We start from the raw sequence: 25,827 nt of genomic DNA, 5'->3' as shown, positions 1-25,827 counted from the left end.
TAGTAGAGATGGGGTTTCACCTTGTTGGCCAGGCTGATCTCAAACTCCTGACCTCGAGTGATCCCCCACCTCGGCCTTCCAAAGTGTTAGAATTACAGCCATGAACCACTGCACCCGGCCTAATATGTTATATAAGGATTACGGAGTCTATCCTGAAAAGGGTGAGGAACAACTGGAATATTTCAGGTAGAGGGTAAAATGATGAGGTTGCAATTTAGGAAATTTAAGCAATCGTAGAATATCATGGCGGAGGTGACGCAGCACTTGAAACAGGGTCTGGGTGGAATCCATCATAATACTCTTAAGTCTGAGACAACAGGAATGGAAGGGTGAGGAATAAGGAAAACAGCAGAGTGGTGTTTTAGAGATTGAGAGACATGCCTGTGTAGTCAGTCCATGATAAATGTGGCAAAACGGATCAGTGGGATAATTAGAATTATGAAATCATTCACGCACAACTGATTTTGTGGCACCATGTGTGTTTCTTCTTGATTCACTGATAGCCTGAGTTGGAGCTGAACCTATTTGAGTTTTGTGGCTATAATACACTGGTTTCTGTCTGTGTAGCTGCTTACATTATTTGGGTAATTTTTAAAAATAGTATCTCTATATATGATGTATACCATATATACATCTTAAAAACTTCCAACCTCAACTACCATGATATTTAGAAATAAAAGGTGATTTCACTTCCTCATTTTAGGTTACAACTTTATTTGCCCATGCTTCTAATATGTCTAAATGTAGCATTCATTAAATGACATAATTTTCTGTAGTATTAAAAGTTGGCATGTCTAAATTATCCCATCTAACTGATATCAGATTAGAACTTGAAAACTTTATGCTATAATTTAGATGTGTAAATACTGATCCACTCAGACATAAAAAAGCTCCCTTTTTTACCAGCTGCATGAATGATGCTATCTTTAATTGTATTAGTTTTGGAACAATTTGGAGAATGTGATATTATATAGCTGAATGGTGAAACTATTATTTTTAAAATGCTGACACAGCAAAATCAAAACGAAACAAGTCTCTCTGTTATTCTCTTTGCTGTCATCATTAAAATCAGTACATTAATAAGAGAGAACTTGGCAGCTGGGGCAGCACGGCGGATTGGCAGCCACAAGGGGGTGTTCCTCATGCTGCAAAGTTTACAAAATTTTATTCCAACTACATATGCCTCATTTTCCTTGGAATTCTGTTCCTTCACTTGAATATGCAACCTCATGGTACCAACCAAAAGCATCAAAACACTAGCAATTTCTGATATACTTTGGGGAAGGAAATCACGTGTATTTCATCACATGGTACCACAGTATTCTTCCATGATGGAAGGTGTTTTCAGACTTCGTTCTTCTATTTTTTTCTTTTTCTTTTAATTTTCAGACTTTCTTTTTTTATTTTCATCCAATAGCTCATGCACAGATATGATACCCTGAGAGAGGATGCATGTAATTCAAAGATCCACTAGAGTAATAAATAAATTTCTATGTATCTTGTTTCCATGTGGTAGTAGATGGGAACTTCTCCTGTCTCTATGGAGCGCTAAAATCCTAGCTCACATCAAAGTGTGACTTAGAAATGCACACCGTGGCCTCCTTTGGCTTCTGTTTATCTTTCATATTACAAAGTAGAAGAAAGATCATAACTGGATAGTGCTCTTCATGGCCACTGAATCCACGTCAGCTCTGGGAGCTAGATCACCTAACATTTGGTCCTGATTTTTTTTCTGTTTTAAATTTCTTTGATTTCTGCTCTTAACATTATTATTTTTCTCCTTCTGCTTGCTTCCGGTTTCTCTTGTTCTTCTTTTTCTAGGTCCTTGAAGGAGGAGGTTAGATTATGTATTTGAATTTTTTCTCTTTACTATTATAGACATTTAATTTCCTAAGGTTTTCCCTCAGCACTGCTTTAAGTGTGTCTTATAAATTTTGACATGTTGTGTTTTTATTTCTCTTCAAGTCTGTCTCTCTCTCTCTATATATATATATTTATATATTTAATTTTGCTTGAGGCTTCCTCTGTCACCCATGGTCACTATATATATCTATATAGATAGATATATATATCGATATATATCTTTAGATATATATAGTTTATAGATATCTAAATATATATATAGTTTATAGATATCTAAATATATATATAGTTTATAGATATCTAAAGATATATAGTTGAACTTCCAAATGTCTGGAGGTTTTTCTGTTATTCCATTATTGATTTCTAGTTTGATTCCACTGGGGTCATAAAACACACTCTGTATGATTTCAGTTCTTTTAAATTTGAGGTTTGTTGAATGGCCCAGGAGATGGTCTCTCATGGGTTAAGGTTCTGTAAGTGTAAAAAATGTTTCTGATTGAAGTATGAATGTTGGTTAGACTCCACTGGGTGATGTGTTTTCAGTTCTTACAGATCCTGGCTGATTTTCTCTCCCGTTGTTTTATCATTGTTGAGAGAGGGATGTTGAAGTCCCCAACTTTAATTGTGAGTTTGGCTATTTCTCCTTTTAGTTCTGTTTTTGCCTCACATGTTTTACAGTTTAGTTGTTTCATTTATACACATTTAGAAGTTGTATGTTTTGGTGGATTTACCCTTTTATCATTAGGTAATACTCTTCTCTGTCTGGTAATTTTCTTTTCTCCACAGTCTACTTTGTTTGATGTTAAGATAGCTATTCTTAATTTCTTTAGATTAATGGCTGCATAATATATTTTCCCCATCTTTTTACTTTTAGCCTACTCCTATCATTATATTTGACTTTAGTTTCTTATATACAACGTGTAGTTTGGTCATGTTTTCAAATTCACTCTGTCAATCTCTGTTACTGAATTGATGTATTTGGACCATTTACATTTAATATGATTACTGATATGTTAAGGCTTAAGTCTGATATTTTATTTTTGTTTTCCATTCGTTCTGTCTTGTTTTGACTTCTCTGTTTTCATACCTTCCTGTGGGTCACTTGAACACGTTTTGATTTGTCTGTAGTGTTTTTAAGTATCTCTTTGTATAGCAATTTTAGTAGTTTTCTAGATAGTACATTATAGGTACATAATTTATTATAGCCGACTGGTCTTGATATTTTACCAGTTCAAGTGAAGTATGGAATCCTTACATCTCTTTACATTTCTTTACCTTCTCCCATTCATAACAAAATGGTAAATATTTTCTCTCCATATATTTAGAACTACATTAGAGAATATTATATTTTTTAAACCCTCAAACATAATTTAGAAACTTAAGAGGAAGAGGAAAACATATTTGCTTATACTTAACTCTTTCCTTTGTTCTTTTCTCTTTTGCAATGTTCCAGGATTCTTTCTGTTATGATTTCTTTTAGAGAATTTTATTAGCGATATTTTTTTAAAGATAGATCTGTTGGCAGCAAATTCTATTACTTTTCTTCCTCAGAAAATGTCTTGGTTTCTTGTTCGTTACTGAAGGATTATTTTCACTGGATGTAGATTCTTCTCTTGACAGTTTCCTTTCAGCACTTGAAAAGTAGATTACTTCCTTATGGACTCCATGATTTCCAATGAAAATATGCCACCATTTAAATTATGTTTTCAATATAGACAATTGCTTATTTCTATCTTGCTTTTTTCAGGACTTTTCTTTGTCTTCAGTGTTCAGAAATTTGACTATGCTATGTCTTGGGGTAGACTTCTTAAGAGTTTTCTTTTTTTTTCCTATCATTTACATGCTTATGAGCTGTATTCGTCTATTTTCAGACTGCTGATAACGACATATCCCAGACTGGGCAATTTACAAAAGAAAGAGTTTTACTGGACTTACAGTTCCACATGGCTGGGGAGGCCTCACAATCATGGTGGAAGGCAAGAAGGAGCACGTGGCATCTTACATGGATGGCAGCAGGCAAAGAGAGAGCTTGTGTGGAGGAACTCCCATTTTAAAACCATAGCCTGGTGCGGTCTGGGAGGCTGAGGTGGGCGGATCACCTGCAATCGAGAGTTCGAGATATGTCTGACCAACATGGAGAAACTCCGTCTCTAGTAAAATACAAAATTAGCCGGGCGTGGTGGTGCATGCTGTCATCTCAGCTACTCAGCTACTCAGCTACTCAGGAGGCGGAAGCGGGAGAATCGCTTGAATCCAGGAGGTGGGGTTACACTGAGCTGTGATCGCGCCATTGTACTCCAGCCTGGGCAACCAGAGTCCAGAGTTTTCTGTTTGGATTTCTCTTAGATTCTTAAATATGTAGGTTTAGGTCTTTTGCCAAATTTGGGCCGTTTCAGCCATTATTTCTTTGAGTACTTGTCAGCTTCACTCTATTTCCCCTCCTTCCGAGGTCTCAATGGTAAGAATTTGAGATCTCATGTTATAGTCCCTTAGGTCCAGAGGCCTTGTTTGTTGATTTGTTTTCCAGTTTGTTTACTCTCCATTGTTAATATTGGGTCGTTGATGTTGTTCTGTGTTTTAGCTTCACGAATTCTTCTTTTCGCCCCTTCCATTCCACTGTTGAACGCATACACTAAGTTTTAAAAAAATATTCTGTTATTGTGTTTTCAGTTCTCCAATTTCCATTTGAGTTTTATATCTTCTGTTTATTTGCTGAGAGTTTCTGTTTTCAGTTGCTTCACGTATGTTCAGAATAGCTCACTGAAGTATTTTATCGTGGCTGCTTTAAAGTATTTATCAGATAATTGCAACATCTTTGTCATCTTCGTGTTAGCCTCTATTGATTGTCTTTTCATCCAAATTGAGATTTTCTCATTCTTGTGATGAGTGATTTTTTTTTATTGAAATGAGGACATTTTAGGTATTATGTTATGAGACTCTCTGGGTCTTATTTAAACATGTATCAGTTGACTTCCTCTGACATCCTCTGACAGAAAATGGGGAGTGAGTTGCCTCTTTGTCGCCAGTTAGGGGAAGAAATCCCATCCCTTGGCACTCACTGATACCTGAAATGGAGAGTTTCCTGTTACTGCTGGAAAGTGATGGGAGTTCTGGATCCTCCAGTCCCTGGGCCCCTGTTTATTCCCCTGGGAAGGAGAGGAAGAAGTACATCATGAGTGCTCCCTATATGGTCCCACTGACAGCATGGAGAATGATCTTATGACTACTGAGTGATGGCGAAAGACCTAGTACACTTACCTTGCACTAGGCCACCTGTGACACCAACATATCAAGGAGAGGGAGGGGCATCTCATTACTACTGGTTGGGGTGGAAGTCCAGGTTTCCCACAAAGTCTCCACTGATCCTGCAGTGAGGCAGCCTCATTACCATGTGGCAAGGATGAACGTCCCAGTTCCCTTCTCTGCCTTCTCTAACATGACCCCAATAGGGAGGTTGAGGTGTTTCTGTTCACCCTGGAGTAAGTGGAAGTCTAGGCTTCTCACTCTATCTTTGCTGGCATGAATATGCGACCACTGTCTTTTCTTTGGCTGGAGCAGAGCAGTTATGCTCTGAAAGTTTTCTGTCTTGCTAAGCTGCTCCTTTCTGGTTCTTTGGTTAAGGATAGCAGGCATTTGTATTGGGGCTTGCTTTTATCTGCTCCTGTTGACATTTGGACTTGTTAGCTTCTCCCGCTAAAACCCAAACTAACCCCCCCGGAACTCACCATGATGTTGTTCCCTGTGTCCTACCATCTCTAGCCAGCGAGCTTTCTCCTTTGTCTTTCCGAGGCTTTTATGTTTGTTTTATACACAACGTGCAGGGTTTTAAATGGTACTTAGCAGAAGGAATGAGAAAAGTACTTCTATTTCATCTCTTTGGAAGTGGAAGTCTAATATTAACATCTGATTGAACCTGCCCACGACTTAGTGAAATGCTTAAGAAAACTTTTTTCTAATTCTAACACGTATTATCTTTTTTCATTATCTTGGTCCTATTAAATGTGCATTCCATATTATTCCCAACCAGTATACTATTATAATTATAGTAGCAGTGATGGTAGTGGCTGACATCTATGTGGTGTTATATTTAGAAGTATAGTCATTTAATATTCATGATGATCTAATAATTAGTTACCATTATTACTTCCTTCATGCAGATGAGGAACTAATGCACAGAGAGATTAAATAATTTCACCAAGGTCTTTTAGCTGGGCTTTGAGCTAAGGCGGACGTGGTCGCTTTCCTGAATTTCAGAGAATTTAGTGAACATTTCAGAGAACTCTTACTAATTATTTTAATTTGCAGTTCCTGGAGTTCAAACTTGAAGCACAATCTTTACCACTAGCTGTATTTCTGAAAGGGCCTTGATTTCTTCAAAACGCCTGCCACCAATGATGGTTATCCTAACAGTGGTTTCGTGATGTATGTGGTGCCTGTTGGCACATGCACTCGTCACTGGGAGTCTGGTGCTCATTTATATCTTGCGATGTCCCCAAAATGCAAGTCCTCGATTGATCCTTACCTGGACTTAGGATTTTCTTTGCAGTAAGAGCAACTTTGAGGCATGAGGTACTATCGCCCTGCAGAAAAAAGAAATCTGGCTTTCACTAACTAAAAGCAGTGAATACCCCAAACTCAGGGTTTCTCTTTTGTAAAGCCACCCATGGTGAACGTAGATGTCATTTGTCTGTTTAAGCTCTTGTGGGACTTGGGGCTTGGAAAATTGATGCAATTACACAGTCACTGACTACAGCTTTTGGTGGGGTAATAAAATTTTTTGTCTCTAGCCCAGGAGTCTCCTATCTTCAGGGGCAACCATGAAATGGTGGCAGGCTAACTTTTAGCTTGCAGGTAGGGTAAAATACCTGATCCTTCACGGTTTTCACAGTGGTACAAGGTCCACTCTTGCTTTCTGAGTGCTCCAGGAGCTCAACCCACACTTAGATAAGTGGGATTTATACATTGTTTCTTTAGGCAGGAAGAGTAAGTTAACATTTGAGTCCAGGCAGAAACAAATTTCTTTACCCTTCAGAAGCATGAACTTTATGATTCTGCCTGTGTAACATTACTAGAAATTTTAGCAGCTTAAAATTTCACCAGTTCATCATTCCATGCCTACAGCCACATTCACTGAATTGACCATTTGGCAATTTGTTATCTTCTAATACTATCTCCTTCTCACCATCCTGGGGATAATTCTAGCAGATACAGGCTAATGGTGTTTTTTTGTTTGTTTTGTTTTGTGGGGGGGGCCCAGTCCAAAATAAAGGCAAATTGGAGAAATGGGATGAAAATTAATATGTGTCCTTCTGGCACCTAGACACAGTAATAAAAAAAACAAAACAGGCCAGGAGTTTAAAGATTTCTAATGAAGGGTTTCCACCTCAGTTTCCTCCTGTTGCAGGACATTTGACAGCATATGCTGGCTCCTGAAGGCAGAGCCTTGTGGAGAAAGGTGGGCTTTCATACCTTCCTGTGGGTCACTTGAACACGTTTTGATTTGTCTGTAGTGTTTTTAAGTATCTCTTTGTATAGCAATTTTAGTAGTTTTTCTAGATAGTACATTATAGGTACATAATTTATTATAGCCGACTGGTCTTGATATTTTACCAGTTCAAGTGAAGTATGGAATCCTTACATCTCTTTACATTTCTTTACCTTCTCCCATTCATAACAAAATGGTAAATATTTTCTCTCCATATATTTAGAACTACATTAGAGAATATTATATTTTTTAAACCCTCAAACATAATTTAGAAACTTAAGAGGAAGAGGAAAACATATTTGCTTATACTTAACTCTTTCCTTTGTTCTTTTCTCTTTTGCAATGTTCCAGGATTCTTTCTGTTATGATTTCTTTTTAGAGAATTTTTATTAGCGATATTTTTTTAAAGATAGATCTGTTGGCAGCAAATTCTATTACTTTTTCTTCCTCAGAAAATGTCTTGGTTTCTTGTTCGTTACTGAAGGATTATTTTTCACTGGATGTAGATTCTTCTCTTGACAGTTTCCTTTCAGCACTTGAAAAGTAGATTACTTCCTTATGGACTCCATGATTTCCAATGAAAAATATGCCACCATTTAAATTATGTTTTTCAATATAGACAATTGCTTATTTCTATCTTGCTTTTTTCAGGACTTTTTCTTTGTCTTCAGTGTTCAGAAATTTGACTATGCTATGTCTTGGGGTAGACTTCTTAAGAGTTTTCTTTTTTTTTCCTATCATTTACATGCTTATGAGCTGTATTCGTCTATTTTCAGACTGCTGATAACGACATATCCCAGACTGGGCAATTTACAAAAGAAAGAGTTTTACTGGACTTACAGTTCCACATGGCTGGGGAGGCCTCACAATCATGGTGGAAGGCAAGAAGGAGCACGTGGCATCTTACATGGATGGCAGCAGGCAAAGAGAGAGCTTGTGTGGAGGAACTCCCATTTTAAAAACCATAGCCTGGTGCGGTCTGGGAGGCTGAGGTGGGCGGATCACCTGCAATCGAGAGTTCGAGATATGTCTGACCAACATGGAGAAACTCCGTCTCTAGTAAAAATACAAAATTAGCCGGGCGTGGTGGTGCATGCTGTCATCTCAGCTACTCAGCTACTCAGCTACTCAGGAGGCGGAAGCGGGAGAATCGCTTGAATCCAGGAGGTGGGGGTTACACTGAGCTGTGATCGCGCCATTGTACTCCAGCCTGGGCAACCAGAGTCCAGAGTTTTTCTGTTTGGATTTCTCTTAGATTCTTAAATATGTAGGTTTAGGTCTTTTGCCAAATTTGGGCCGTTTCAGCCATTATTTCTTTGAGTACTTGTCAGCTTCACTCTATTTCCCCTCCTTCCGAGGTCTCAATGGTAAGAATTTGAGATCTCATGTTATAGTCCCTTAGGTCCAGAGGCCTTGTTTGTTGATTTGTTTTCCAGTTTGTTTACTCTCCATTGTTAATATTGGGTCGTTGATGTTGTTCTGTGTTTTAGCTTCACGAATTCTTCTTTTCGCCCCTTCCATTCCACTGTTGAACGCATACACTAAGTTTTTAAAAAAATATTCTGTTATTGTGTTTTTCAGTTCTCCAATTTCCATTTGAGTTTTTATATCTTCTGTTTATTTGCTGAGAGTTTCTGTTTTTCAGTTGCTTCACGTATGTTCAGAATAGCTCACTGAAGTATTTTTATCGTGGCTGCTTTAAAGTATTTATCAGATAATTGCAACATCTTTGTCATCTTCGTGTTAGCCTCTATTGATTGTCTTTTCATCCAAATTGAGATTTTTCTCATTCTTGTGATGAGTGATTTTTTTTTATTGAAATGAGGACATTTTAGGTATTATGTTATGAGACTCTCTGGGTCTTATTTAAACATGTATCAGTTGACTTCCTCTGACATCCTCTGACAGAAAAATGGGGAGTGAGTTGCCTCTTTGTCGCCAGTTAGGGGAAGAAATCCCATCCCTTGGCACTCACTGATACCTGAAATGGAGAGTTTCCTGTTACTGCTGGAAAGTGATGGGAGTTCTGGATCCTCCAGTCCCTGGGCCCCTGTTTATTCCCCTGGGAAGGAGAGGAAGAAGTACATCATGAGTGCTCCCTATATGGTCCCACTGACAGCATGGAGAATGATCTTATGACTACTGAGTGATGGCGAAAGACCTAGTACACTTACCTTGCACTAGGCCACCTGTGACACCAACATATCAAGGAGAGGGAGGGGCATCTCATTACTACTGGTTGGGGTGGAAGTCCAGGTTTCCCACAAAGTCTCCACTGATCCTGCAGTGAGGCAGCCTCATTACCATGTGGCAAGGATGAACGTCCCAGTTCCCTTCTCTGCCTTCTCTAACATGACCCCAATAGGGAGGTTGAGGTGTTTCTGTTCACCCTGGAGTAAGTGGAAGTCTAGGCTTCTCACTCTATCTTTGCTGGCATGAATATGCGACCACTGTCTTTTCTTTGGCTGGAGCAGAGCAGTTATGCTCTGAAAGTTTTCTGTCTTGCTAAGCTGCTCCTTTCTGGTTCTTTGGTTAAGGATAGCAGGCATTTGTATTGGGGGCTTGCTTTTATCTGCTCCTGTTGACATTTGGACTTGTTAGCTTCTCCCGCTAAAACCCAAACTAACCCCCCCGGAACTCACCATGATGTTGTTCCCTGTGTCCTACCATCTCTAGCCAGCGAGCTTTCTCCTTTGTCTTTCCGAGGCTTTTTATGTTTGTTTTATACACAACGTGCAGGGTTTTAAATGGTACTTAGCAGAAGGAATGAGAAAAAGTACTTCTATTTCATCTCTTTGGAAGTGGAAGTCTAATATTAACATCTGATTGAACCTGCCCACGACTTAGTGAAATGCTTAAGAAAACTTTTTTCTAATTCTAACACGTATTATCTTTTTTCATTATCTTGGTCCTATTAAATGTGCATTCCATATTATTCCCAACCAGTATACTATTATAATTATAGTAGCAGTGATGGTAGTGGCTGACATCTATGTGGTGTTATATTTAGAAGTATAGTCATTTAATATTCATGATGATCTAATAATTAGTTACCATTATTACTTCCTTCATGCAGATGAGGAACTAATGCACAGAGAGATTAAATAATTTCACCAAGGTCTTTTAGCTGGGCTTTGAGCTAAGGCGGACGTGGTCGCTTTCCTGAATTTCAGAGAATTTAGTGAACATTTCAGAGAACTCTTACTAATTATTTTAATTTGCAGTTCCTGGAGTTCAAACTTGAAGCACAATCTTTACCACTAGCTGTATTTCTGAAAGGGCCTTGATTTCTTCAAAACGCCTGCCACCAATGATGGTTATCCTAACAGTGGTTTCGTGATGTATGTGGTGCCTGTTGGCACATGCACTCGTCACTGGGAGTCTGGTGCTCATTTATATCTTGCGATGTCCCCAAAATGCAAGTCCTCGATTGATCCTTACCTGGACTTAGGATTTTCTTTGCAGTAAGAGCAACTTTGAGGCATGAGGTACTATCGCCCTGCAGAAAAAAGAAATCTGGCTTTCACTAACTAAAAGCAGTGAATACCCCAAACTCAGGGTTTCTCTTTTGTAAAGCCACCCATGGTGAACGTAGATGTCATTTGTCTGTTTAAGCTCTTGTGGGACTTGGGGCTTGGAAAATTGATGCAATTACACAGTCACTGACTACAGCTTTTGGTGGGGGTAATAAAATTTTTTGTCTCTAGCCCAGGAGTCTCCTATCTTCAGGGGCAACCATGAAATGGTGGCAGGCTAACTTTTAGCTTGCAGGTAGGGTAAAATACCTGATCCTTCACGGTTTTCACAGTGGTACAAGGTCCACTCTTGCTTTCTGAGTGCTCCAGGAGCTCAACCCACACTTAGATAAGTGGGATTTATACATTGTTTCTTTAGGCAGGAAGAGTAAGTTAACATTTGAGTCCAGGCAGAAACAAATTTCTTTACCCTTCAGAAGCATGAACTTTATGATTCTGCCTGTGTAACATTACTAGAAATTTTAGCAGCTTAAAATTTCACCAGTTCATCATTCCATGCCTACAGCCACATTCACTGAATTGACCATTTGGCAATTTGTTATCTTCTAATACTATCTCCTTCTCACCATCCTGGGGATAATTCTAGCAGATACAGGCTAATGGTGTTTTTTTGTTTGTTTTTGTTTTTGTGGGGGGGGCCCAGTCCAAAAATAAAGGCAAATTGGAGAAATGGGATGAAAATTAATATGTGTCCTTCTGGCACCTAGACACAGTAATAAAAAAAACAAAAACAGGCCAGGAGTTTAAAGATTTCTAATGAAGGGTTTCCACCTCAGTTTCCTCCTGTTGCAGGACATTTGACAGCATATGCTGGCTCCTGAAGGCAGAGCCTTGTGGAGAAAGGTGGGCTTTGTTTTTCAGTGTTTTACTTGCTTCTGCCTTCTGTTCTTTCATTTCCCAGGCCTTCCCATTGTGTAAACACACTTGTTCATGCTGTTTTTCTTGCTTCCTCCCCCCCCCATAGTTTGCTAAATATGTCTTTCAAGCTTTCTCTAAAAAAAAAAAAAAAAAAAAACTGTTTTTTTTCCCCCTCCAGATTTTGCCTTCGTTCGCTTGATTTTCTGGGCAGAAGGCCCAGTCTGGTTGATACTTATTGTGCATCTATATCTTTTCAAAGTGATTCCTTCCTTTATTATTCTCATTCATTTATTTTCTCATTAGAGAATTGAGTGATGTGGAAAGGGGACCTCCCAGCTGATCTTTCAGGAGGAATACTTCCTTCTGTGTCTTTAAAAATATTCTTCTATGGTGTTGGAAGATGAGGCTTAATGCCTGCCTTACATGCTTTGCTGCTGAGTAGAATGACATTTGTTTTGACCAGTGCCTGCTTCATTTTCTTCCCTCTTATTGAATCAGATAGAAATCATGCACATGTCTCGCTGTGTTTGCACGCCTGAGTGTAGTGGCGTTGCAAAGGCGAATGCTCTGTGTGTGTTGGTATGTCTGTGGGTTTGTGTGCTGAGTGTGCTGCAGCGTGGATGCATAGGAGAATACTCTGCTGCACTTTGGCATGTTTATTTTGGAATGTCATTTCCAATCAAATCTAACATTTATAACTGGCCTCCCTTCATGGCTTTCTGGGCCACAGTTTAAATGCCCAAGAATAAACATGTCAGCTGTAAATGGAAGATTATGGCAGCAACCAAGACAGATTGCCATCTCATCAGCTGCTTAAAAATTAAAATTTCCTTCTGTGGCTAGACTTTCTTACAGCGATGCCTATGGACTGTGAAGAAAGCAGATATTTAGTGGAGTGAATGGATATAAGATATTAAAATAACACAAAGTGCCTTGTCTGTCAGTGAAAGGCGGCCATGGAGAATACCAAGCTGAGCCACAGTGCTTTTTAAGAAATTTCTCTCAAGCAACCAGAATCTAGTGATTCTAGGATCTAACAAGAATACAGTTTCTAGTGGGATATGTATTTTATAGGTATGGAAATGCAGAATTATATATTCACGTGTAAGCCTGTAAGTTTTAAAGATGCAAAGAGAAGTGTAACAAGTTTTATTTTTCTATTTGAAAGTAGAGTATTTTTCACAGATGACTACACTCAGCTTGCTGACACATTCTCTGGATTTATCAAGTGAAACTGCACAGTGTCAGGAATGATTTGCCCATGTCTTCAGTAGGTATGAACTTAATACATCTTTCACATTTAAGAAGCCACCAGAAGCTGTCAGCTAGCCAAATGAAGGGGGTACCCCACTGAGCTGGGTTAACATCGTCAAATGAATGCGATGAAATGTTACTTCATTAATGATGGCATGTTGTGATTTCATCAGAGCTTTCCCTTAGGAAATACTATGCAGTATGATACTTTTCTTGATTATTATAAAATGTATGGATTCCTATCCTTTATTTTAGCAGGTTGGAGGCATTTGAATGAAAGATGTTTCATGAGCAATCCAGACTGATTCTTTACCATAAAACTCTGACTTTTATTGCTGTTACAAGTTTGGACTTTCTCGGTAAAATTAAACAATCCTCTGGGTGCTGGAGTTTATTCCTTTAAAAATCAAGGTGTGGTGTTGTGGGTGGGGATGGTGGAAAGAGTGATGCATGATACGTTCATGGCCATTTCATCATGCTCCCCTGATTTCATCAGAGAGACCGACGGACGAGCAGCTGTTGACCTAGAAAGGTGGATCAATGCTTACGGCCATACCCTGTATTAGTTTCCTTATCTTTGCAAGTTGGGTCCTACTGGGTTTCAAATCCAGCTGCCTTTAATAGCCAGAATGCTTAGGGCCACGCACATGAAGGATTTACTAGGTACTGCTTAACTCTGTTTTTGTTCACAAACAGGCATCAAGGATGGAGATGTGCTAAGGCTGATGATGTACACAGTACAAATAGTGCAAATAAGGATGAGAGTACAAGCCCTGGTGATTAAAAAAGGCCAATAATGTTTTCAAGGAGCACTTAGCTTTTAAACGATTGTTTAAAAAAATGTTGTTTCCGTGTATTAAGTCTGAATTGTCCTTAGATGAATGGCAGGAAATTATGTCTGTCTTTTCTTTAATATGTCTGTGTTCATCCAAACACAGTAAAGTAAAACACTGAAGCTTTCTCTGTATGATTCAAGTCCCCTAACTTATCTTTATCTGAATATTACAAGCGAAAAATCTTGGTAGATATGAATAAGAACTAAATTATCTACAAAATTGATTTCTCATTTTATTTTTTTTAAAATTTTGACGTGACCTACAGGGCATCACTTGTAACACAATAAAGAAAGAAGATATTATTCTTTAATACAGATTACAAAGTTGACAGTAAAAATTGCATCATGATTGGTTGAAAGAGATATTGATAGGACTTAATAGTCCTCTACTTTAATCGCTACTGTTTCCAATTAGGCAGAGTTGGTGTTTGTCAGCCTGAAAATTCTGGACTCTGACTTCTAGAGCCTCTACAACTCTAAAATGTTCGTGTTCACTGCTGTGCTAACTTTACATTTAAGCATTAGTAATGATATTTTTAGATAATTTTAATGTTTTTTATAGTAGTTATGATTACACTAACTTTTTTATCCCATGCTTACTGTAAAAATAAGGTTAGCCAGTGATTATCTAATGATACATATTTGACAATCCCCTGGTTATGGTAAATTTCACACATACTGACATTACTTTGAGAAAACTGATTTGTATCCGTACTCCCATCCCAGGAGAAGGTTCTTACTATCTCAGTAATGTCCAGCAGATGATACGAAGACGTGGGTCAGCTGGTGAGCACATGTGGGATTATAAGAAAATTGGCCTGAAATAGCTCAAATTCACCAATAAGCCATCCCATGCATGGTATTTTATTTATCAGGAATCTTAGTAAACACTCTCATCATAATTCTCTTCCAGGTAGCCTTGGCACAGCTTGGATTTCTTCCTTCTTGTGGTCTTTATAACTCTGCTTGCACCAACTCTGTTATAGCAGTAGATGACTGAGGGAAGTTAGCTGGTTTGGTAGCTCTAAATACCATCCCCAGGACTTGGATTAATAACCAGCAGAACATTTATTGTTGAAAAATGAATTCACTCCTTGTCTAATGCTTTAGCATAAGAAATTGCTCCCTCGATTGGTTTGAGCCCTTTCTTAAACTCACGTTCATTAGCGAGCTAGGAAGTGTATTGTTGGACTACTGGTAATTCTTGGCAGTGCAGAAAAGACCACTATGTTCCGTGTATTAGTATCTAACCCTTATTGAGCAGATGCTTTATGTGCTAAGTGCATTGGCAGGTGCTCTATATTTAAAGCGGAAAGTACAAGGAGTACTTGTTCCTTCCCGTGAGTGTAAAAGGAGTGGGTGGAACTCTTAGTATGGAAACTAGCAAATTTGAGTGTAGCTGACATGGGTGGGGGGATGCCGATCTTGGCCAATAGCAGGAAAAAAGTAGGTAAGTCATATATGCATACCTAAGACCAAGACTCACTAGGGCATAAGAAATTGTGTGAAATTATTTGAAGTTATTGAGATAAAATTTTGTTTTTAACGAAGGCAGAACTTTTCTAAATGTCGGCTTTGCGAACTATATCTTATGTATTTTCAGTCCATGTGCCAAACTGTACTAGTCTCTCCTCCATCAGAGACTAACAAAAACATCATGAAGATTCACCTGCTGTTGTAGTGGCCTGAATGATGCAGGAGAATGGTTTCCAAGGGGGTGTATCACCAGTCATAAAACCTGAACACATGTTATTGATTCTAGAGCCAAGATGTTGACACCATCTGCACCCAGATCAAAATTAGATAAAATAACATTAGATTTCTGTAATTACAGAAAGTAGCATATAACTTGAGACAAAGTTTCTAAAATACTACATTACAGAACACTTAGTAATTCAGTCTTCCGTTGCTCCCTAATTTAAACACAATGACTTCATTACTGCGCTGTCCTCCCCAAAATTCCACTGGAGCCTTCTAGTTAGCGCCTAGTCTTTCACCTCTCTGGAAAACCTTTTCTATTTTACATGAAAATTTTAGAGGTGTAGAGGCTATGGAAGTCAGAGTATAAGACTTTTCAGGTTGAGTAACACCAACTCTGACATGTTGGTAACAGTATATAAAGTTATGTACATCAACTACAGTATATAAAGTATATACAGTTATATACATAAAGTTATATACATATATACAGTATATAAAGTTATATACATAAACTATGAAACAGTTCCTTCCCTTCCTTATTATTTGCCTGTCTGCTCAGCAAAGCTTCTCTCCTCTTTAGTCTCTGTTTCTGGCCAAGATCAGTCTGCCCGCAGGCCTTTGATCTCAGTTTCTTCTGTTCCAATAGTGTATCTTAGATTTATTCCTTCTTTACTAAGTTCTTTTCCTCAACCTATACACATGCTCAAATAGCCTATCCTTACAGAAACTCCCTTGTGATCCTGAAATGCTCTCTAATTAGTATCCATTCTCTTGTCTTTCTCATCCAGTGTCCTTCATTAGTCCAATAAAAGTTTGTTGAGCAGCTATTATGTGCCAGGTACAATGCTAAACTTCTTTGATTCTATGATCAATATAATACTTATTCTTTTTCAGACTCAAAAAGCATATATGTATTAAATTGGAAATATAAATTGGGAAAACATAGAAATGTATAAAAAATAAATAAAAATTACAAATAATCCTACTCACATGCCAAACACTGATAATATCAATATATAACCAACCACATATGCGCATATATACTGCTGCCTATTGGTAATGATGTATTTTAGATACAGGTAGAGTAAAAATATGAAATATACCTTACAATGTAAATTATTTTAAGTTTGTAATTGTAATTATTGTAAGTATTTTAATGAGATGTTTCTCACACTCTCAAATAGTGTTGGAATGCAAAGTTTGTGCGAGTTAATGGTCCTGGGTTGCAGAGCCAACTTCTCATTGTATCCTTACATGACAGAGAGGCCTGTCCCTTCTCTAAGGACACTCACCCTATTCATGAGGGCTCCATGCTCACACTCTAATTATCTCCCAAAGACCTTACCTCCTAATGCTATCACATTGGGGGTTAGGATTTCACATATGAATTTTATGGGAACACAAACATTCAGCCCATTGCAGTGCTCTTTTTCCCTTCTGTAAAGTTGTTTCTGGGGTCTGGCTGTCCTTCCAGGACACTTTCACCACAGTAGGGCCATGTGACCAAGCGCTTATTAAAAGTGGTGTGTGTTGCTTTTGGGCCAAAATAGTGAAGAAGTGGGTGCTCTCCAAGCTCTGTGACTTCCTTCATCTGTTTACTGGGTCACAATGGCCAGGGTCACCTTGGAAGCCATGTGTTGAGGATTGGCAGAGTCCATATCAAAGTAGGGTCATGAATGACCCCACGGAGTAGGACACTTCCACACCCCGGGCCCCCCTGTCCCCCCAACTGCCGGCTAGATTTACAGAGTGAGAAACAAAATTTCATGGGATTAAGCCACTGAAATATGGAGTTTATCTGTTATATTGATTAGTGTTACTTTAATATAGGAACTAGTATCTTAAAGTGAGTGCTAGTATAATAAATATCCGAAAACATGTGACATTGCTTGAGATGCCAGGCAGGGAACAGTAAAAGACTTTGCGCTGAAGCATGGGAAGACAGAGGCCCAGGGTATGGGGTAACAAAACATTTGGTTAAACTGTCTCCAAAAGTAAGTTTAAAGATCTTCAATTTGCCTGTAGCCGTAACTGCAGAAAGTGAAAATAGAATCTTTGTAGGATGTGTTGGTTGAATGCAGACTATATTAGTTTCTTAGGGCTGCCACAAACTGGGTCCGTGAAACAACAGAAATTCATTCCCTCATAGTTCTGAAGCCTAGAAGTCCAAAATCAAGTTGTTGGCAGGGCGTTTCTCCTCAAAATCTCTGGGAAATAATCCGTCTGCGCCTCTTGGCTCCTGGTGGTGGCGGTTGACGCTCCTTCCCACTCCTTGGCTTGGAGCTGCATCATTTTAATTTCTGCCTGTATCTTCATCCATCTTCACATGTCCATCGCTGTGTGTGTGTGTGTTTGTGTGTGTGTGTGTGTGTCTCTAAATCTCTCTCTCCTTATAAAGTTACCAATCCTTGGAGGTAGGGCCCACCCTAATCCAGTATAACCTTATCTTAACTTGATTATATCTGCAAAGATCCTAATTCCAAATAAGGTCACACACACAGGTATCAGGGATTAGGTCTTCAATATATCTTTTCCAAATTCAATTCAGTTGTGGAATTCCACCACTCAACTCACAAAATGGACATTGGAAAATTACATGGCCTCAGGCAAAATTTTTCTGTTTGTAGGCAAAAATTGAGAGAGAATAGAAATAATACACGTGTTTGGCGTTTGTTGGAAAAGCCGAATGCTGCTGCATTCGGTCACATGGGGAGCCAGAGTGACCAGGGTATGTAACACATGCATCATGGGGCTTCGAAGTCTACTGGGGTGTGGGGAATAGATCCTGTATGTAGGAATGGGGATGCACATGGATACATTTTGACCAGAGAAGAGGACTGTGGCAGAGAAGGCTAACTATGCAGAGAGATCCTGTTCCCCTTCCATACTAGAAAATGCTTGTTGGGAGTAACTGCCTATTTAAGGACTACAGTTTTTACTTCCCCTTGCATCTGAGGGGGATGGAAGGAATGTATTTTACTTCCATCTGGTTAAGAAGTGCATATGCCTTCTCCTTTCTCTCTTCCTCCATCTTCTGACTAGATATATTCAAGATGACTTTAGGCTCTGCCTGTTTAATAGGGTGAGACTTGTGTCAGACCGGATCCCTTAGCAACTGGTTGGAGAAATAAAGGTATATTTGGTTAAGCCACTGAGAATTTAGGGCTTATCTGTTATGGTTATAAAAAATTTTTACCTTTACCAACATATAAAGTGTTCCTTAATTTATTTGAAATATCTTCTATGGTTAGGCATTTCAGATGTTTTTAGGTTTCCACTGTGACAATAATATTAACCAATGAAGTTTTGGATCAATTCCCTCCCTCCTTTCTTTTTTTTTTCTTTTCTTTTCTTTGTTTTCTGTCTTTCTCTCCTCTCCTCTTCCTTCTCTCCTCTCCTCCTCCTCTTCCTCTCTTCCTCTCCTCTCCTCTCCCCTCCCCTCCCCTCTCTTTTCTTTTCTTTTTTCTTTTCTTTTCTTCTTTTCTTTTCTTTTCGAGTCTCACTCTGTCACCTAGACTGGAGCGCAGTGGCATGATCTCGGCTCACTGCAACCTCCACCTCCTGGGTTTAAGCAATTCTCCTGCCTCAGCCCCCGAGTAGTTGGGATTACAAGCATGCACCACCATGTCCAGCTAATTTTTTGTATTTTTAGTAGAGACGGGATTTCACCACGCTGGTCAGTCTGGTCTCTAACTCTTGACTTCAGATGATCCACGTGCCTCAGCCTCCCACAGTACTGGGATTACAGGCATGAGCCAAGCCACTCTGCCCGACCTCGTCCCTGCTTATTTCTTTGGAATACATTCCTAGTGTGAAATGTGGGGGTTATGAGAGGCTGTCAATATTCGTTGCCTTTTGGAAAGAATATTTCAATTTGTAATTATTTCTACCAGAAATGAATGGTAGTACCATATTTTTACACCATTGTCAACATACTTTGCAAAAACTTACCAAATTGACAGGAGAAAGAAAAATCTTATCTTGACTAAGCTTGAAGTGTAGCCTGTATGGGTTGCCATCACTTCATGACCTTTTAGTCACTTCTAAACCTATTACAATTTATCTTCCACACCATTAAGCAAATGAAAATGTACTTGTTAATGGTCTCTAATGACTTCTGAATTATCAGATCACATGGACATATTTAATTCCTTGTCTTACTTTATCTCTTTGTATTACTTTAACAATGAAACAGAAGCTTTTTCTTTCTTGTTTTCTTACTTCTTCACTTCTGCTTTTGTCTTTTCTGTAATATTACGATGATGACAGCTCTATCTTGGTGAACATTCCTTCTCAGTTCCCTTTCTGGATCCTCTTTCTCTGCCTGGTCCTGCATGTTGGAGCTCCTTAGTGTTCTGTCCTTGTCCTCATATTCTCTCTCTACCCCTGCTCCCAAATCTACCTCTCGTGTGCTGATGGCTTTCTTATCTATGTGGTCAGCTTGACCTCTCTCTGCCCAGATTTCTGACCCACAGGAGTATTAAACAATAAATATGTGTTATTTTAGGGCATAAGGTTTGGAGTACTAATTTGTTACACAGCAAATAAATAATACAGGGAATAAGACAATGGCAAGATATTATGCTAAAATTTATGAATTTTTACCTTTGAAATGTGTGAATATTAATGAGGGAAATTCATAGTGATAATATTTGAATAACTTCATATAAAATAATGTCAAAATAGCATGTTTTAACTTTTGTCAGCATTTGGTGTACCAACAATATTTTTCTTCAACATGTTTATTCATTCTTGGTATAATGAACTATATGAAAATTATAAGTCCATATTTAAATGGCTAAGAAATTACATAAATGTTGATTAATTATGAAGTAATGAGAGTATGTGGCTAAATTAAACCTCAGTTATTTGGCAGAAAGGTGTAACTGATCAAAGCACTGTCCCTTGAACTTACCTTGATTAGCATTTCCTGTGTAATAAAAATGCCCCAGATTCCTTGAGAATATGCAGTGTTGGTTCATTCAGTGAAAATTTGTGTTATAATTTTACATACACAACTACCTGGTAAGTGGCTGTAGTTCCCAATACATTGGCTAATTGGGTGGATGTGACCTAATTTAAGTAGCTGTCTTGTTTAATTCATTATCTTAATACTTTAACCCTCCCCCTCTATATTTCAAATTACTTCCAGGATGAAATAGAATGCTGTAGTTCTAAGGATAGAAGAACATTACTTCTGAGCAATATTTCAGTCACAAGTCAGTAATCTTGATAGCTGGTGTTACATTTGCCTCATCTGGCGGGGTGGATATAGATGTTCTTATAGCTCAGAGAGAATCACCAAGGTACTCAACACATGCATAGGACAAAGACAAGCATCATTAGGAAGGGCAAGTATCGCAGCATGTTTTATTGTGTGCTATGGCTGCGTGATGAAGTTTGGTGCCCTGACAGCCATAAATCACATTCACAGATTAAACTCATTTTCTATGTCCTAAAGGAGCTTTTCTAGATTCAGTCATTAAATTTTTAGTTTAACTATTTTCATATGTGGAAAAAATGATGTTTTTTACAGAGATGTAATGGTTATCCCTACTCTGGAGAAATTTACTGCATTATATTGCTGAGGCTTAATAGAGATTTAGGTTTCATGTCGGGAATATACTGAAGATAAAATTTAATGGTGCATTGAACCACTAAGGTGGGTTGTCATCATAAGTCATACAAAAAAGCCGTCAGTGATGAGACTTGCTATCTTCCCACTGAAAGAAAAACCAAATTTAAAATAATGCCTTATACCATAAATTTTTATTTCCATGTACTTTTGCCTGTCACCAAGTATCACAGATCATTTCATTCTTTGATGTGTTGACTGTAAGTCTACATTGAACACTAAAACTAACATCAAATAGTGTCTTATTAACCTGATTTAAAACAATGATTTTTCCCTCTTTGTATTTTACAGCACAAAAACTAAGCAGATGGATTTAGATGATTGAGTGGTTTTTTCCCCTGGGATTTTACCTGCAAAATGAATCTCCAGATATTCTGTATGTCCCCATAAAAATGTATATTTTTCTCCTTTTTTTTTTTGAGATGGAGTCTCACTCTGCTGCCCAGGCTGGAATGCAGTGTCACGGTCTCACTCACTGCAACCTCTGCCTCCAGGGTTCAAGCTATTCTCTTGCCTCAGCCGCCCAAGTAGCTGGGATTACAGGCATGTGCCACCATGCCTGGCTAATTTTTGTATTGTTCGTAGAGCCGTGGTTTCACCTTGTTGGCTAGGCTGGTCTCGAACTCCTGATCTCAGGTGATCAGCCCCCCTTGGCCTTCTAAAGTGCTAGGATTACAGGTGTGAGCCACCATGCCTGACCTTTTTTCTCCTCATTTTGGATATCACATGAATTAGCTTTTCTGTGAAGCACCATTTGCTCTGTCCTTTCTATGTATTTCCTCCATCAAAAATTTCAGAGCCGTGTTTTATTCCTTCGAATGTCTTCCAGGCAATTGTTTAGAGCAGCACTACGTTTCAATAGAACCTCGTTTGATGATGAACATACTCTATATCTTTGTGTCTGCTACAGTGTACATACAGTCCTAAGTGCCTATTAGTCACTTGAAATGTGTCTAGTGCAATGGAAGAACTAATTTTTAAATTTCATCACATTTTAAGTAGTTAAAATTTAAATAGTCACATGTGGCTACTATATATCGAACAGTTCAGTCTAGATAACCAAGTGATAATGCATGCTTTATTTTAAATTTATTGTTCCTTTCAGTTAGAACTCACGATGTTCTCTTGGTGTTTAATCTTTCTTTGTTTTATTTCATTTTACTGAGTGTTTATTATGTACCAGGTACAGTGCGATATTCATCAACATGGATGCTTATCTATTTCTATTGTTTTTATTTATTTCTGAACTTCAATTGGCCACTGAGCCTCACAGGAAACTATCTTTGACCCCAGCGTGACCTGAAGATGCAGTTTCTTGAAACTTCCACCTGGAACACCAGGATTCTCTCAGCCACATGCCTTCAGTAGCGAGGCTGTCTTGCTGTGATCTGCCTCTGTCACCATCCAATGGGGACAAGTCCTAGGTGCAGAGCCAAGAGAACAATACATGTGACTTGATGTAAAATACGTTAATCAAAGGCCTTCTGTCTCCCTTTTTTGTCTTTTCCCAAAATTCTCTCTGAGATTTTCCATCAAAGGAGTAAAATTTCTTCAAATGGAAAAAGAACCTCGTATTGTAATGTCTATGGGATTTTCATAGACTCTGAAAACCAAACTCCAGATTCCTAAATACCTAGACACTGTTGAAAGCACTTTACTTGAGAGCATTCAGGTATTATAATAACAATTACGTAAATTTTTCAGAACACTTCTGCCTGATTGGATTAAGATCAAATTTATTAAAATATGTCTGAACCAATTAAGTAAATTGTGATATAATGTAAAGTACAAAACACCCACCAATGATAATAATTTCTATCAACATTTCACATCTGCAGTTAACTTGAAGCAGATGCTCTAAGACATGGCCCATTGTTTTACATTTGCATGTGACAACATGTTGTGATGTTTTCTTTTTAATTGTAACATCATGTCATGCAGCTTTTTAAAAGTACATGTGTGGTGAGTGTCAAAGCCTGAGCTAAAATTTCATTTCCAGAACTCTTTGTAGCATTTACCAATGATCCTGTCTTTTTTCCGTATACGCCACAGAATTCAACAGAGTTGGATTGCCGAGAATAAAATTATGGATTTCTCCATAATGGACACACACACTTTTTGTTTGTGCTGTTTCCTATAGAATGGGTGATGAGTCAAAATTGTTCGTTTATGTTTTTTCACAGAAGGATCTTCTGTGTCATAGGCCCGCAGCAATCTGGACATTCAGTGGTCCTCCTATCATTAATAAGTGAACGGATGAGCTATTCTGATAAGGACTGGGGAGCTTTCGCCATTCAAGAGCAAATAGGAGAACTGGGAGATTCCTCAACTTAGCTTTTCTTTTTTTGGTTCTAAAGTGACTGTGAACAGAGGTAGAAGAGAAGAAAAGCTTTTAAAAACATCTTCCATTAAGAAAAATATGTATCTTCATTAAGACCTATCTGAGTAAAATTACTAAAACATAGTGGCTTTCTTGAGATAGAATGGAATGAAAGGCATATTAGGGAGTATGAGGGTATGAAGATTTTATTAACATACTTCTAGAAGTTTATTAAATATCTGCACAGGAACTGTAATTCGAGATCAGTGGTGAAAAGAGAATAAAGGAATCATGTGGACATCAGCTTTGAGGCCTGTGGCGCCACTTGTTTCTGGGCTTTCTATAGACATTTGCTGGTGACCTGCCCAGGCAGGCTGGAGTACCCTTTCTCATAGCAGCCTGTGCTCCCGTCCTCCTTCCTTCCTTCCTTTCTTCCTTCATCCCTTATGAAACGCTCGTTGTGCAGTTACTTATTAGGGGCTGTGTGAGCATCTGTAGTCTCCCCTCACCCACTTTTCCATTTGGGCCACTAGGCCGGCCAGTGAGTGCACCAGTACCAGGGTTCTAGGAGCCGTGCATGGATCCCCAGTGGGCAGAGCTGGCCATAGCATTTGAAAAGGAAGAGAGAGAACTGGAGACAATGCCTAGGAACAAAAGCAGAGTCCAGACCCAGGCATCAAGTGCAAATCCAAAGGCTCTGGATGAGTCAGTTCCCAGCAGAGGGACTGCAAGTAGGCACAGAAGGAAGGACAGCAGAAAACACTGGTCCAGAGAGGGCCCGCAGAGCCAGAAGTGATGCCACATCCAAGGTTGTGCTTGACTTCTGCACTGTTTCTGCAACCTGTAAGTGCATCTGAGCCAGTTCAGGAAGGAGGAAAACCAAAGCATATCAGAAACAGCCTCTTAACATCAAGGAGATTTTGGTCTAGATTGCTTATTGCTCAGGAGAAGGCTCCACTTTTTAAAAAGATGTGATGAGCTAGGATTTAGTTGGGATAGAAGAGGCTATTAAAGCATGGGGCACCCTTCCTTTCCAGAGTGTAACCATTACTACCGCTTTTGTTTGTCTGTTTTTCTTCTTTTTCTCACAGAGGCAGTTCCTGCATTCGTATTGATGAATGTGTGCTCGCTCCACTTGGAGTGTTTTCAAAGCGTAAATCACAGCATTGATGGTGCTGTGGTTTGGCTCTTCCAGCCCTCTTAACAACGGTCTGATGGACTTGGCGAGAGTCTGGCCACGTGTTCTGGCCTCCGACACTCCCGTGGCTGAAACACGTGCACACCCACGGATGGGGGCCCCGTGGTAGAGATGTGTCTCTACTTGTCAAGTAGACGGATTCCAAATTCTGAAATATGCCTCAGGAACATAGAAACATAGAAAAGGAGTCTTCATCGCTGTAGGGTCTCATTCACAACATGGAGGAGAGATGGAGGGGAGTTTTTGGTATAAATTATGCCTCATAAAATTCTCCACATTATTTTGTCCTGTATGAGGGTCGTAAGAACTTAGTTGATGGTTAACAATCAAGCTGGAGAAGAATATCTTCAATTTTCACATGAAAATGAAAACTACAAGTCCTTCCAAATATATGTATGTTTCTTTTCTGAAGATAGACGTGTGTGTGTGTATGTGTGTGTCATACAACATTTATTTTTTCTTTCTTCATTAATCAACAGTAAAAACATAGAAAATGATGCCAAAGAGAATTTCGGATTTTTCTTTCCTTGTTTTCTATTACAATGTATTACAAATATTAGTGTCTTTAAACACAAGACCATGCATGGTGGCTTAAGTTGGGTTCTTCTTGGACCACTCTTTTTAGATCCAGGTTTTTATATTGTTCTTCTAAGTGCATTCGTGTTTCCTGAGATCCACAAAGCTTGATCTCATTCGTGGAACCACCTGGCCTACAACCAACTGTGGCTTTCGCTGTGGTCCCCAGACTGGCAGCCTCTGCATCCCTGGGAGCTCCTTTAAAAGTCAGGTTCTTGGGCTTTACCCAAGACCCACTCAATCAGAAACTCCGGTGGGGGGAAGGGGGGCTAGCCATCTATGTTTTAACAGGGTGAGGCTGATGCTGGAGCAGGCTTTACTGCTTCTAATAGTTGCGGAAACTTGAACTAGATGATTAAGTTCCTTAAATTTCAGTTTCTTTACTTGTCAAGTGAAGCTAGTATTATTTATTCATCGGACTATTGGGAACACCAAGTTTAATACATTGTCTAACACACTGTATGTATCACTTAATAAGTGTTTCCTTCCTCTTCCTTATCCAGAGCATTTTCCTACCCTCTTCCCCCTCACCTGCCTGTAGACCAACAATATATCAATTCTGTTCT

At 38.8% G+C, this 25,827-nt stretch overlaps 1 long non-coding RNA gene across 1 annotated transcript in view; it reads left to right on the top strand.

Moving 5' to 3' along the window:
• Positions 1-25,189, top strand: part of LOC108538155 (uncharacterized) — a 72,287-nt gene extending 47,098 nt beyond the window's left edge. The window contains exon 2 of the long non-coding RNA XR_001888007.1: positions 23,220-25,189. This is a non-coding gene — a long non-coding RNA (uncharacterized LOC108538155). The remainder of the gene's footprint in view (positions 1-23,219) is intronic.
• The last annotated feature ends 638 nt before the right edge of the window (positions 25,190-25,827 follow it).

This window comes from Rhinopithecus bieti, unplaced genomic scaffold (assembly GCF_001698545.2).
Source record: "Rhinopithecus bieti isolate Rb0 unplaced genomic scaffold, ASM169854v2 scaffold_1014, whole genome shotgun sequence".
Taxonomy (NCBI): Eukaryota; Metazoa; Chordata; class Mammalia; order Primates; family Cercopithecidae; genus Rhinopithecus; species Rhinopithecus bieti.
Note: the sequence above shows the minus strand (reverse complement) of the source record. Positions and strands in the feature narration are given on the sequence as shown.